This window comes from Callospermophilus lateralis, unplaced genomic scaffold (genome assembly GCF_048772815.1).
Source record: "Callospermophilus lateralis isolate mCalLat2 unplaced genomic scaffold, mCalLat2.hap1 Scaffold_107, whole genome shotgun sequence".
Taxonomy (NCBI): Eukaryota; Metazoa; Chordata; class Mammalia; order Rodentia; family Sciuridae; genus Callospermophilus; species Callospermophilus lateralis.
Genome location: NW_027510917.1, coordinates 4002216 through 4017253, shown reverse-complemented (window position 1 = coordinate 4017253; position 15038 = coordinate 4002216). Strand labels below are relative to the sequence as shown.

The following is a 15038-nucleotide window of genomic DNA, read 5'->3' as shown; positions in this document are numbered from 1 at the left end:
ATCCTATTGTCATGTATAATTCAAAATAACCTACTAAGGACTTTATAAATGGGGAACATTTTTTTCCCTGATTCTCTTTGTACCCATATAACCCGTACGTATTGTGTTAAATTTTGATAAGTAGAAGAAATAGAGCCATTTAAGGCCACTTCTTCCTTAAAGTTCAAATTGGTTATAAACACTTTCAATGGATAAAAGTGCTTTCCTTTACCCAAATAGTTCTTCTCCATTTTCAAGACCACCAAGGAACTATTTTCAGCTTGGCTAACTACTCAACAAACCTTTTACCTAAGACACCATGAGGCTCTTTTATCACATTGCTGCCCTGATCTGAAAAATTAAATCTTTCTCTTATTGATGCTGAGTTTAAAATTACTTGAGTAAATACACCTTCTTCAGAGTATATTCATCCTGATCTTTCCATAAAAACATTCATACACAAATACTTAAGAGTGTTTTTACTTTATGTTTTAGAATTCCAGGTGAAAAGTATTTTTTTCTAGTATTACACATCTCACTGTTACTTACACAGTATGTCCAATTTATCTCTGAATATTTGGTTACACTATCTCCTGATGTGAGAAGTCTTGGTATTTTCCTTTACTATCAAAAAAATTCCAGCCATTCTTTAGTCACAAGTAAAAAACCTTTTAACCAAAAAACAGTATTTCCCTAAGAATTAGAAGAGAAAAATACTTTTAAATATTCCTTACATATAGTATTTCAGTTTTGCTACAATTATTTTCTAAATAAATCAGCATAGCACTCGACACTAAATTTCCTTTTAAAAAATATCCCCACTCTCTTCTTTGATATTACCAAAAAGTAAAATATGTACTATGTACATTAAATAATAGAAACAATAGCAATAAATATGGAACATAATTAAATCAGTGATATGCATTTATATTTTTATAAAAGCTCACCTGCTAGATTTTTTTAAAAAGCTCTCTTGCTAATCAACAGAAATTTAAAAACTTGCAGAATAACAGAGTTGATTGTGTGTTTTCCCTAAAAAGATGTGGTACTGGAATTAAAAGAAATACATGCTGCCTTAACTTGATGCATTATGATTGATATGTCACAAGGAAATAATTTATGGCTCTTTCTTTAAAAAGAATGCATATTAAATTAACAATGAGGTATCTTTAATATTTAAGGTTAATCAAGCTATTTCAAATAATTGTATTAATGTGTCTCAAGTATAGTTGAAATGCCGATTTGAATCTATGCAAGTTTGTATAGTTTGTAGATATTTTATGCTTTTATTACAAAGCATAACTATTTTAATTTCTCCCTTGAAGCATTCATAAGATTAAATTTCAGATTACCATCTTTCTGTGAAACCTGCATTAAAATTAATAACAAAAATATATTACCTCTTTGTAGTTAAAATATTGTTCATGATCTTGTCACAGCTCATAAACTTTGAAACAAATGATGAAAACAAGAAGAGACTTTTAAAATGTATATTTGTGCCCCAAAGTACAATTTCAATTTCCTTTCCTACTAGTTATTTCAAATATTCTATAAGCCTAGATATTTGTAATAACAGCATGCTCTGCAGTGATTTTATTTTATACATAAATAAATGAAAAGTGAAAATCTCTGATGGTACCTACTGATTAAGCAAGTGATACATAGAAAATTTGCAAATCTTAAATATTCACAAGCCAACTTTAAAAGAATAAGACTTATGAATCCTTTAATCTCAATTGAACTACTGGAGAAGTTCTGTCTCTTTTTATAAATTGAAGTTTAAATCCAATATTAAAAGAGGGTCCAGTTTACATATTCAATAAAAAACATACTGAGGATCCACTCTCTAGTGACACTTACTGGAGATACAAAATATATTACAATAGGTACCACCAGCCCTTGAGAAACCTGCACTGTAAATGAATTATGTTTCATAAAGAGTAGACATGTATAATGATAAAATTTTTGCATTGCTGTACAGTTATAAGAAGCTTTACAACTGTGCAATAAATGAAAAATTATGTCTAAGATGTATATTTAGATTTAAATACAGGTTAAAGTCACAATGATCAGAACCACAAAGGTAGAAATTTCTGCGTATTTCTGTCAATGATTCCAGCACTTGGAGTAGAGCACTTGGAATACAGCAGGCCCTAAGTAAGTGTATCAATTGAATGTGCAATCTTTTCTGTTCCAGAGTCAGAGCACATACTTTCTGATCTTGAGCAAATTCTCTAAAAGTCATTTGCTAACCAATAAATTAGGGACACATCCTATCATGAGGCTTGTGTGATATTTAATATGTTGATAACACCTGAAATTCTTTGAACAATTCTTGTCTTAAAGTATGAATGCAACAGATGTTGGAAAACTATACATAAGCATCTATATATTTTTAAATAATTATATAATCTCAAATAATTGTATATGTAAAATTTTATAGAAGAGATAACTAAGATCCAAGAAATAATATGGTATTGTTAAAGTAAGGTGGGGGAGGAAGAACTTTCTCCACACAGCATTAAACTGTTTTTGTGTTTGCCCCTAGAGCGATAATGATTATTTTATATATTAAAAGTATTGAACTGGAAAGAATTTTCAAGAAAGGTTAAAGTCTAGAGAAATATCAGTTTCCTAATTTGTGATATAAATACCAATGGACACATGACAATTTAAAAGTTCTATTTACATGACCTTGCTAAGGTCTAAATATCTGCACTATTTTTATGATGTGGCATTTTCATACAGGAGCTAATAGGAAATATGTAAGATATACAAGTGAAGAGATCTACTGCCCAGCATGAGGACTCAAGTTAATAAAAGGGCACTGTACTATGCATTGAGGATGAATAAGTAGATTTCAGCTGCTCTTGTCATAAAAAAGTAACTGTGATAGAAAGTTACTCGATTTATTATAGTAATAATTTCACTATTTAAATGTATCCCATAACATCATGTTGTAAACCTGAAATATATTTTCAAAAACCTTTTGTAAAGGCAATAATTTAATATGTATTGAATTACACATATTATAATGACAGTATCATTATATTTGAGTACTCAATAAAAACCACTATGGAAAACTTAGGATTTTTTTTCTCATTTTCAAATAAAAATTGATCATGCTTTCAAAAAAGAGGAATTTAAATATCTATATTTAGTTCCTTTTTTAAGTAGATTGTTAGTTTTAGCTCCTTCTGCAACCTCCTCTCTAAATTTTCAGTCTTTTCTTCCTCACAATGACAACAAAACAAGCAACAATAACATCATTCTACATTCTTGGGGCAGTGAAAACAGGGGCTGTTTTTCAAATGCTTATAGCATAGATATTTTATCAGTTATTTTATATGTGTATTTCATATTCTGAGGAGCATCTGTAAAGTAAATGAAACTGATAAACAGACAAATGATCTCATTAGCATTCACTTAGCATGTATCTACTATGGGGAGAATAGAAGCATAAACATAAGATGCTTCTATAAGAGGTTCTTGTAATACAGAGCTATTCAAGTAGGTCAATTTAAAGGCCAAATTGACCTTCAAGGCAAGACTAGTATGATATAATTCTACTCTTCAAATGATATATTTTAGATCACACAGGCCAAAAATTTAGATGAGATATCAAACATTATTAGAAATTAAAGCATAAATTCTGAATGGTCAAAGTCATGCAGTTATGCAACCTTTGGTCATTGGTCTCCAACCCTGTCTCTACCTGTCTCTCATCCCTAGCTGAATGTGAGAATGGCTTACTGAGATCATCCTGGGCCACAATGTTATGGCCACAAGAGGGTATGCTTTATCATAAAAAGTACCATATATGACCCAATAAGCCAGCAGGTGCCATCCTTCTGAAACCTTGTCTATTCCCTTGTCAGTGCAAAGAAGATTCCCAGGAACAGGATGCAGGGGGGAAAAATGAAAAGAAATAGTAATTATGAAAGGAAATAAATGTAAGCTCTTAAAGAAGAGAAGACACCAAGATGAAATAATAGCATATGAAGAGTATAACAGATTTAGAATCTTCGGGGGGAAACCATGAAAGAGAAGTTATAGGAAATGGCTATCACAGTATTTCAGTTGAGAAATACTGAACACTTACCCTTTAGCAGCTATTTGACTGTTTAATATATTCTCCCCATATTGAATCCTAACACTCCCAGGAGAAGGAAAGAAATATAAAGATAAAAGGCTTTACCAACCACCCTATCATATTTGTTTTAGTCATATTTTTAAAGAAAAAAAAACTGTTGTAAAGAGATGATTTCATATCATAAGATACAGAGAAAACATTACTTAGGGAAAACATTCTCCTGATTTTCCTTTAGGAAAATAGAGGGGGTAAGTTAAAGCTGAGAATTTGTACATGTCATATCTGCACATATGGCATGTTTATATATATATACAAAACATTTACCCAGTTTATCTTCAATATGCAGGAAAGTGCTGCACTGCCTGCCTCTCTCATTCTTCACTCCTTGGTGCTTTTTGTTTCTTGTGTGTAACAAGTCACCTACTACGTGCTTAAACTCCTGTGATCAGTAGTCCTGCCTAGGCTTTGACTGGCATCTATGGCCAGTTCTTGGATACAACATCATGCATATAGTGAGCACTTGATTTTGCTTGACTTAAAAAGAACAAAGTAACAGAACTCTGTTGGTAATTTTTTTTAAGTGCAAGAACTATGAACTGTTTCTCAATATACATTTACTCCTAGTAGCAAAATCTTTTAGAAAATCATAGTCTTAAAATACCTGTTCTTTCCTAACAGGACCAAAACAGCAATGAGAACTTCAAGACTAAATTCAGCACACACAAGAATTATTTTTCATAGATAAAACTGTTTGTTTTTTATTATTTATAGCTCCAATTCCAACATAATTCTTTTAGACAAAAAGCATTATTTTCAATTTTGTCTCACTGGCCTTTTAGTTTATCACTTAATACTTATTATTTTTTTTTTCTTATCTGTCATCCTCAGTAAAACATAAGTTCTTTGTAGGAAAAGTCTGTATAACTTCATCTTAATAGATGGTATATTCAGATATATTGTCATTCCAAAAGAAAAAAATTATAGTAGTTTACAGAGAATACATAATATATAAGAGAATATAAGTAAAAAACAGGTAAGCATGAAAGACAGGTAAGCAAATAACATTTTATTGGCTTTATATGAAGCTAAAAATATTAACAATCTAAACATGCCTACAGACAAGCGATTTTCCCTCTGTAGGCCATGATCCATTGATGAGTTATAAAGTCAATTTAGTGGATCTTATCCAGAAGTTAAAAAATAATAAAAATAAAACATAATAAATAATATTAAAATATGTACACAATTTGTACTTTTTATAATAAGTATTTCAAAAGATTAGAAAAATGATAATAAGGCATCATCTTCCCTATTGAGATTTAATTTTGACTCCATGATTTTTGCAAGCCAAAGGAAGAAGGAAATTCTGCATTTCACAATTCATAACAACTGAAAGAAAAATAGTTATACAAGAAACCACACAAAAATAAAATAATTCTATAAAAGCAGACTTAAAATGAATACTTTTAAAGTTATGATTATCAATAGATTTCTTCTGAGTATATTTACAGATAGGATCCTGTTTAAAGCAATCTCCCATATTCTCAAGCATATTCTTTAGACATGTCTTTAGGCATGTCTTTATGCTTCACCTTCTTTCTGAACACAAGACGATGGCATTCCATGTAGACCAGGCAGAGCTTAGTAAGCCCAGTGTGAGAGAATGTGATAACAGTGTGATGCAAATTCTCTGGTCTCTGTTTATTTCTGAATGAATTATGAATAAAGAGAACAGGTGCAAAATATATTCATAGGTGAATAAACAGATGGACACAGAGATAGATGGATGATTACAAATATTGTATTCGCTTTCTATGGATTAGAAAACATAGATAGGATACAGAGTTTAGGGTGCATGGTTGTGACACATGAAAAACATCTATAATCATTAGGGACTCAACCTTTGCTATGATAGTTTAAGCAGTTTAGTCTTTGATCATTCAAACAGTCAATGGGTTACAGGGAAACTAAGAGTATTAAAGCCGAGTTATCTGGAATATTAGCTCTTCTGACTCTTATTTTAGACAAAATTGTTCACAAGGGTATGGAAGTCGGGTGTGATGGCACACGCCTGTAATCCCAGTGGCTTGGGAGGCTAAGACAGGAGGATCACAATTTCAAAGCCAACCTCATCAACTGCAAGGCACTAAGCAACTCAGTGAGATCCTGTCTCTAAATAAAATAAAAAATAGGGCTGGGGATGTGGCTCAGTGGCCAAGTATCTCTGAGTTCAATCCCTGGTACCAAAAAAATAAAAATAAAAATAAATAAAAAGGGTACAGAAATGTCAGGACAACTTGGAAAAATGTAATCAAAAAGGAGGGAGGAAGGAAAAGAGAGGGGGAAATTTAGTTAAGAGATGTTACAGAGTGAGAGATCTACATATCTAGAAAGGAATTTATGTAATGAGCTATCATGAATTTCATCTGCAGATAAAGGACTTTAAACTTATACAATCTAATTATCTTCTCTAAGTCTAAGATCATTTGCCTTAATAATGAAATGCAATAATATGACCATGTCAATTTTCAAGAATATAATGAATATATAGTACCCAAAACAAGGGTTGGAAGAATGCACTCTCAATAATATTTTGTTTTCTTTTTCTATTTCCTTTTTATTTCCCATTTCTTCTTTACTCACATTCTTTTCCTTAGACAATTCTTCAATTTTTAATTTTCTTTCCCCTAATGTGAGTAACTGCTAAATCTCCAACATTCTCTGTTTCTGTGCATTTCTTCTGTACTTACAATTACTTGGCCAATATCCCAAAGTAAAGTTAATGTGAGATTGATATAAAATCAGACCTACCCATTATAAAACAAAGGATTTCTATAGAATATTCCTATGCTGTTTTCCTATTAAGACTTATAATTTTAGATCTGTCCCCAACAGATCAGACATTTCCCTCTACTATTCCACTGTTATCTTTTTGATTAACATCACAATACAGAACTTGTTACTTTTCTTGCCAAGAAAAATCATCATTCCTGATTCCTTCATTTTAAATAAAACCACACATTATCAAATCTTATAAAATGATAATTAACATAAACAAATTTTCTAGATAGGTTAGAGTTTGCATCTAGAAGACCAATTTTTTGTTGTTATTGTTGTTGTTGTTGCTCTGCTTTGCTTTGCTTTAATCTCTGTCAGTTGGAATAAATTTTTTTTCAAAGTCTACTTCCACATGCACATGACTGAATGACTGCTATAACTGAAGCCAATGGAGGCTTGTTTGGCACTTGTTACAGGCTGGAATCCTCAACTTGAGTCCCTCTTCCATTTTTTACTGTGATCATAGCCACAGTTTTGGAAACCCATTCCCGTGAAGGTTGCCTCTCTTTTCAGTGCATCCTCCTCCAACAATTGGGGAATAGCTTTAATTGGTTTATGCTTGAAAAATCGGATGAAAATTTACTGTCAGAATAAGTAGTTATTCAAGATTAAGTCAAAGTGAGTATTTGAGAAACATTTCTACTAATAAAGGATAAAAATCTTTAAACATTTTTTGTGACTTCCATGAGGTTTTAAATTTTTATGTATGAATTTTCCCTTTGTTGTTGATACAGATGAAGCAAAATGGTTCTGGGTTTGGAAGGCAACATTAAACTGTCATTCCCTCAAAAACACAAGCCTGACATTATCATTCAGTTTTTGTCTTTCCTCACTGCCCATGTCCAAAATTAAAAAAAAAAAAAGTGCTGTTACTCTGCCTTCCTGTGTTGACATCTGCACAGTGCTATGACTCCCCACTTGCCTGGTCAAGGGCTCACTATAGTATTATAAATTAGCCCCTGAATGTTTAAAACCATCTAGCCTTTCCCATCTTCATTGTATATTTTACACTAAGGGAAAAGCTTGTTTTCCTAAAATTTTATTTATTCATTATTTATTTATTTAATCCACTTGCTCCAAAGATGTCAAGTCTTCAAATTAACTCCCACTTACCATATTAGAGCTTCAACAATCATATACCATATTCTATTTCTGCTTTAGCTTTACATGATGCAAAATATTTAGCTAAGTACTTAGTTCCCAGCAAGAATTGAAAAAAATTTTACTTCTTCTTCCCCCCAAAGCTTACCCTACTTTAGTAAAACTAGATATGACCTCAAACACTCTATCCCTTTCCTCATGTGTTCTCTCTTATGTTTTTGTAATCTCCTGTGCTTTGTTTGTAAAGCCAAGTTGAAGGGCCTTTCCACTGATTTCTCTTCTCTCCCTCCCCCCATAGAATTAATATCTATTGTTTGTATGTCATTAGGCTTTTAATCACCAATCAATTGATAGTGCTGTTTAATCTTTAGTGGGACATTTTTTCTTCAAAACCATTTATCATATTTTGAGTCAAGTGACATCTTTTGTGGTTTTTAATTGTATAGAAAAAAGTATTTAGTAATCGTTATGTAAGTATTTGTTGAAGGCAACTAAATAAACAGCACATTAACTTTTATATTATATGTTGTTCTATATTTAACTGGACAATTTCTAATAAATATTCTGTAAACTATATGTCCAGAGGGTTTATTATGCACCATGCATATATATTGGTTTCAGTTGCTCTGAAAACCTGAAAACACTTATTTGCATGGGTCCTAAAAAATATTTTAAAACAATTCTTATAGTTATAATTCAGACTTCACTAGAACAATGATCATTGATTTAAAAAAAAATTATGCCTAAAATAAGATGATCTTATAACCTGAAAGTCTGATTAAATGGATTGCATTCTACTAGAGTTATTGAAGATTTTATGTCCAAATAAAAACTTTTGTCTTATTCAACTATTTTTCTTGCTAACATTACCACCACTAAATTGTGAGAGATGTAAAACAATCTTATACATAGGATTTTATAAATTTCATGGAAAGTCAAATATATTCATTGAAATATATTATTTTTCCTTAAAAAATCTTCACCAATTTGAATGATTTATAGATCTTCAGGTCTAAGAATAATGTCAATCACCCTAAAAAAATGTTATGCTTGCTGTGTTCTCAGTATTAGTTATGGAATACAGACTTTACTCCTATATCAGGCTTTATGATAATTAAATTGAAAGGTATGGAATGATTTCTGTGTGCCAGGTGCTGTACTGTGAACATAACCAAAGTAATACAGGGAATTCACAGAGTAATAAAAGAGGCAACTGATGATATTCCAATATAATTTATAAAACAGAAGTCAGAACTCTGAGGCAGGGGGAGTTTCACTAATAAATGATACATAGAAATTTCTACATCTATGAATAATTGCAATTTTTCCAAGGAGAAAGAAAAAAATGCAGTTTCCTAGAAGAACATGAGAGTATAAATTATACTCTCTCAAAGTAGAAAAGATCAAGGTGGTTTGGGGAACAAGAAGATGTTCAGTACCTTAGACTGGGTAGACTTAAAGGGGAAGAATTAGGGGGAAAAATAGGCTATGGTGATTAGAATCAAATTGGAAAGATGACCCAGTAGCCATGAGGAGTTTGATTTCTCAAGGCACAGTGTAGAGTCATGAGAAAGGTATAAGCAAAGGAATGGCATGGGTAAGGAGGTGCATTAAACTAAAATTTAGAACTGATCTTAAAAACTGACTGATGAGTGAAGGAAAATGGAGTCAAGAAGAAATACATTGCGAGACAAGGAGGAAAAGAAAGGAATCTGAACAGAGTATGGTGATGGAAATGAAGAAAAGGGGTAAAGAAACATTTGGAAGTGGAACTAATATGACTTCAACATGCTGCGGATGGTAGTTAAGAAGGGATTTAAAGCAACTTTCCACTAATCAGGCTGATGAAAAAAGATGGAGATTGAGAAAAGGCCACCAAATATTGCCTTTGGTCTGTTACAGTGGCTTTTCAGAGTACAGACAGGAATAAAATTGAATTCGAGGAAAAACATGAAGACTGTATTCAATGGTTCTCAAAGGAGTTTATTTAGACATATGATCATCAGAAAAAAGAGATTAAAAGTCTGATGTTTACTCATTTGCCAATTATTTCATAATGTTAAATTGACTAAATCGATATGTATCATATGTAAAATGGCATGTATTTTTCATGTTTATGGGGTTTATTTATATCACCAACAAAATATGAGTCTTATGAAGTACTTAGAATCTCAAATTAAGCCTGTTTTGTAGCAAATGATGACTGAATATAATATATAAGCAATTCAGTCTTATTTTATGATTAATTTTAAAATGAGAGGAAAAGCGATGGAGTAAAAAGAATTCAAATTATAGCTTCTCTATGGTTTCCATGACCATGAGTTTCTATTCTTCATAATTATGATTTATTTCTTTGCTAATAGTAAGAAGCAAAATAGCTCTTTATATCTCTGGAGAGAAGTAGAAGCAGAAGCAAATATTTTCCAATCATCTAAACCCTTCTGTTTCTGTACTCATTAGCGCATGCAATTAGTAGAAACCAGGCATTGACTGATTTGATTGGCATGTGTTTATTTTCTCTCCTACACCCTGTGAGATCACAGCAGGAGAGTAATGAAAGAATAGTTGTAATTTGCAATCATAGATAGTGTAGCTATGGATTATCATCATACTTACAACTGGACCAGGTGGGCCCTGGGGACCTTCTCCTCCTTTCAGTCCAGGTGCACCCTGGGAGAAGTGTAAAATCAAAGAAAATGAATCAATGTGAACTAAATATAAATGTAAGGAGATGTACGATTGATAAAATGAGAAAGTCAGAAAGTATTTTTTGATACAAACATATATACATATATACAACGATAATCAAATGCTTATGTTTACATATGTTGTCTTAAATACTCAGGATTCTATTTAAGCTCTGAAAAAAAAATGCTTGTAATAAGCACTTCCATTCACACACATATTTATATGTTGATCATACCTGAGCTCCAGGAAGACCTTGTTCACCTGGGAATCCACGTAATCCTGCTGGTCCATCTTTCCCTGAGATCCCTTGAGGTCCTGGATCACCCTAAAGAAGATAATATAAATCCATCAATAAAGAGTAATTTCTACACACGTTTGTATGAACAAAATTGTAGTTACCTCCAACCTGCTCTCAGGAAAGCTTAAAATTACTTAATAATGAAAATTTTGTGTGGAATGTCCTGTACATTAAAATGAAATAACAATACCTCAATTTAAGGATTTATATGTATAAATCAATAGTTTTATGGTCAATGAGCTAATTGTGCCATTATTCAGTAATATCTTCAAGTATAATAACCTTATACTAAATATATTCCTGACATGTTTTTCTGACATTAATTTAAATACTAACAAAATAGAGAGACTCTCTGGAGAAGTGGTAAGCAGTACAGTTAAAAGCAAATGAATGCTTGGAGCTAAGAAAAGTCCTTAAGGATGTCATACCTTTGCACCTTCTTTTCCTGCAGCACCAGGAAGACCTTGCTCACCAGGAGGACCAGGAGGGCCAGGGTGCCCACGTTCACCTATGGGACCAGTCTCACCTGTTGGTCCCTGAATTAGATAAGCAAAACCACATTAGTTTGCTCTTTTAATTTTTGACCAATATAATGCATACTCAAAACATATCTTACTCCCTTTTACAAAAGTTTATCCTTTTCCTTTATTTTCATGCTGTTCTAAAAAGCACTTCTTATCAAACACTGACAGTGACATATCTGACAAAAGTCTGAAATGATTTCTTGCAATCGTGGTTAGGATATCCAAGGGTACAAAAGAAAAAAAATACACGAAGTCTAAAAAGATATTTTCCTTGTTTAATACTAGAATTGCTTCAGTGTAAGGGCAGTCCAAGTATTGTTAAAAACTGTTTTGGAAGCCAGGTATGATGGTACACACCTGTATTCCCAGCAGCTTGGGAGACTGAAGCAGGAGGATTTGAGTTCAAAGCCAGCCTTAGCAATGGCAAGCAAATCAGTGAGATCCTGTCTCCAAATAAAAATACAAAATAGGGCTGGGAATGTGGCTCAGTGATCAAATGCCCTTGATTAAATCCCCAGTACCAAAAAAAAAAGTTTCATGCCATTTCCCTTTTTATATAAGGTGTTAAATCAGTTTAACAATAAAGAGACATTGGTGATATATTGATAGGTACTCTACTGAATCACTACTTGATAATAAGCCTAGACCCTGGGAACTCAAAAACTCAAGTAGTTCTCTTCAGAATTTCCATGCACTGGAGACCTCTCTATTTCTAATTTATATTCATTTGAAAAAGTCTAAGGAATGTGGCAGGGGTCCCCTGAAAGCAGTGAGTTTGGGCCAGAAGTTCCTTGAGGCCAAAGGTATAACAAATAGCCAGGTCCCTTAAATTGCAGCAAATGCCAAAATGAAAAATGTCAGGTCATTAATATGTCCCCTGACTGGTACCATTTGTGGTCCTAGAGTGTAACAAGCTATCAAGTATAAACAAGGAATGGTGATCAGCTGGTCTCTATGTTCACTTAGAATAAACAGCAAGATGAAGGATTTAAGTTGAAGATATATAAAGAGGAAAATTCCAAATGTTAAGGTTGTTATACAGTGAAATGTGTTACTGAAGTTGCTTTGGAATATCATTCCTTGTTATTTTTCTAAAAATGCAACATATTTTTAACTTTTGGTCTTGTATAAAGAACACATGTGCCCCAAATATTGGCACACGTTTCTAGATTTATATTTCTTTATGTAATAACTGGAAGTCTTCAACTATTATTGGGCAAAAGTTTTTCTCCCAGAGATAATTTTTTATCCAAATGCCAGGATTCACAAGAAAATAATATGAAATTGTTACTAATTAAATAACTATATCAGTGAGACAAAAATGGGCAGAGATTTATACAAAAAAAGATGAACTATTTCTTCCATTACTTCACTCCCTTTATTCTAACATGAAAATATAGTTACATTTAAAACAGGGAGTTCAATTATTTATTGATTTATTTATTTGGTACCAGGCATTGAACCCAGGGGTATTTAACCATGGAGTCATATTGCAAACCCTTTTTATTTTCTTATTTTGAGACAGGTCTTACTAAGTTACTGAGGCTGGCTTTCAACTTGTGATCCTCCTGCCTCAGCTTCCTGAGTCACTGGGATTATAGGCATGTGCCACTGTGGGAATTAAGATTGTCTTTAAAATAGTTGGATTTCCATTCATAATAGGAAAAATATATCAATGAAGATTTATACTCAATAAAATACCTGCTACTTTTACGCCTTAACATAAAGTAGGAGGAAAAAAAACAAGTCAGGTCCCAGAATTGTAGATGTCTGCATTGGGCAGGGATACATTTTCAAAAGGTATCAGTTCCTGAATATTCAGCTAAGACACCCAACATGTTTACATTCTAGATAGACTAATTCAGTTTCTCCTCAGAGATATTGAGTATAATAGGAATTATGCTCTAGTTATTCTTTCTTTTTTTGAAAAAAAATGGTTATGAAGTTTTTTGAAACAGAAAGTAAAAGTATTTTCAGAGGAAGCTTTCAAATTATTGATTAATGTATATAATATGCAATATATACTTAATATATGTATACTCTTGCTATGTATGGTATACACTGAAATATATTTGTATTACTTATATACTTATTCATATATAAAAGTATTTCCTAAAAAATAGATTTCACTGTATATATATAATTAAAACTGAAGATCTTTAAAAAGAACCCTTGAGTACACACACACACACACACACCAAAAAAATGCATGATGACATGCATGCTGTATTTCCTTGGAAAAAGAATCAAGAGTTAAAATTTTCCCTTAGGTTTGAAATTATTCTCTGAAATAAAATTATTAAGAAATCCAATAATTCTTCATTTTTGCTTTTGCCACACAAATTCTTAGAAAAGGAGTGTAGTTTTTGTTTCTCTGGGGAGGGATGCATATTTATGGATGTGCATGTTAGTGTATGTGTGAATACATGAGTTACAAAGTACTAAGAACAAATTATTAATAGGAAAAAGAGTAAAAAAATTAAATAATTAAAACATTTCTCCAACTGATCTTGCTTTACTGTAACTTGCTATTACCAGGGGTAAAATTCCTGCTGAGTAAACTAAAAGTGTTCTGTCCAGTCCATATGTTTTGGGAAAGGATAACAATTTTATTTTTTATGCACACTAATTATTATATGCAGCTCTGTGATACCATAATTCAGGATATTTCTCTAATATTTTAGTTGTCTGCTACCTGTCTTGAGAGAGATTCTTTTTTTTTAAAGAGAGAGTGAGAAAGGGAGAGAGAGAGAGAGAGAGAGAGAGAGAGAGAGAGAGAGAGAATTTTAATATTTATTTTTTAGTTATCGGCGGACACAACATCTTTCTTTGTATGTGGTGCTGAGGATCGAACCCGGGCCACACGCATGCCAGGCAAGCGTGCTACTGCTTGAGCCACATCCCCAGCCCCCAGAGAGATTCTTGTCTTAACCAATATTTCACATATGCTCAAGAAAACAAAATAACACTTATTCCTGATATGAATAACTGTTGTTATGATGACAAAACCCCTTAAAAACATGTAATAAGTTACAAATATTAAAATTTATAAATATTGTTGAATTCTGAGCTTTATCATATTCTTCTAGGCCTAATTAATACTCAAAGGCCTGAAGTCATTTTGTAATTTTAAATTCTAAATGGACAAACTCTTTAGAAAGAATTTGGGGTTCATAAAATATAGATGGTGCCATGGTCAGGCTTTAGTGTTAAACTCATTGTGAATTTCTGATACACTTTCATTATATATTCTTCTCTTTTATTGATACAGGCAAATGAGAACCTGCCTCAATTAAGCAGTTATTTGCTAAATATCATTTGATGTTGGTAATCTTCAGATACTTAAATGTGATCTGAAATTTAAAAATAAAACATTTGGAATCATAATAACATGGATCCATGTTACACAACTTATTAAGGTGAAAAGATAAACATAAAAATATATCTCATTAGCAAAATAAAGGAACATACCTGTGGTCCAACAACACCTCCTGGCCCAGGGGGGGCAGTCTTGCCT

At 32.2% G+C, this 15038-nt stretch overlaps 1 long non-coding RNA gene across 1 annotated transcript; it reads right to left on the bottom strand.

Moving 5' to 3' along the window:
• Window positions 1-10982: 10982 nt before the first annotated feature.
• LOC143388521 (uncharacterized) lies at window positions 10983-15023 on the bottom strand. The gene is made up of 3 exons (XR_013090017.1): window positions 14993-15023; window positions 11426-11533; window positions 10983-11024 (listed from the first exon to the last, which is right to left on the bottom strand). It is a non-coding gene; the product is annotated as an uncharacterized LOC143388521 (long non-coding RNA).
• Between the last annotated feature and the right edge of the window lie 15 nt (window positions 15024-15038).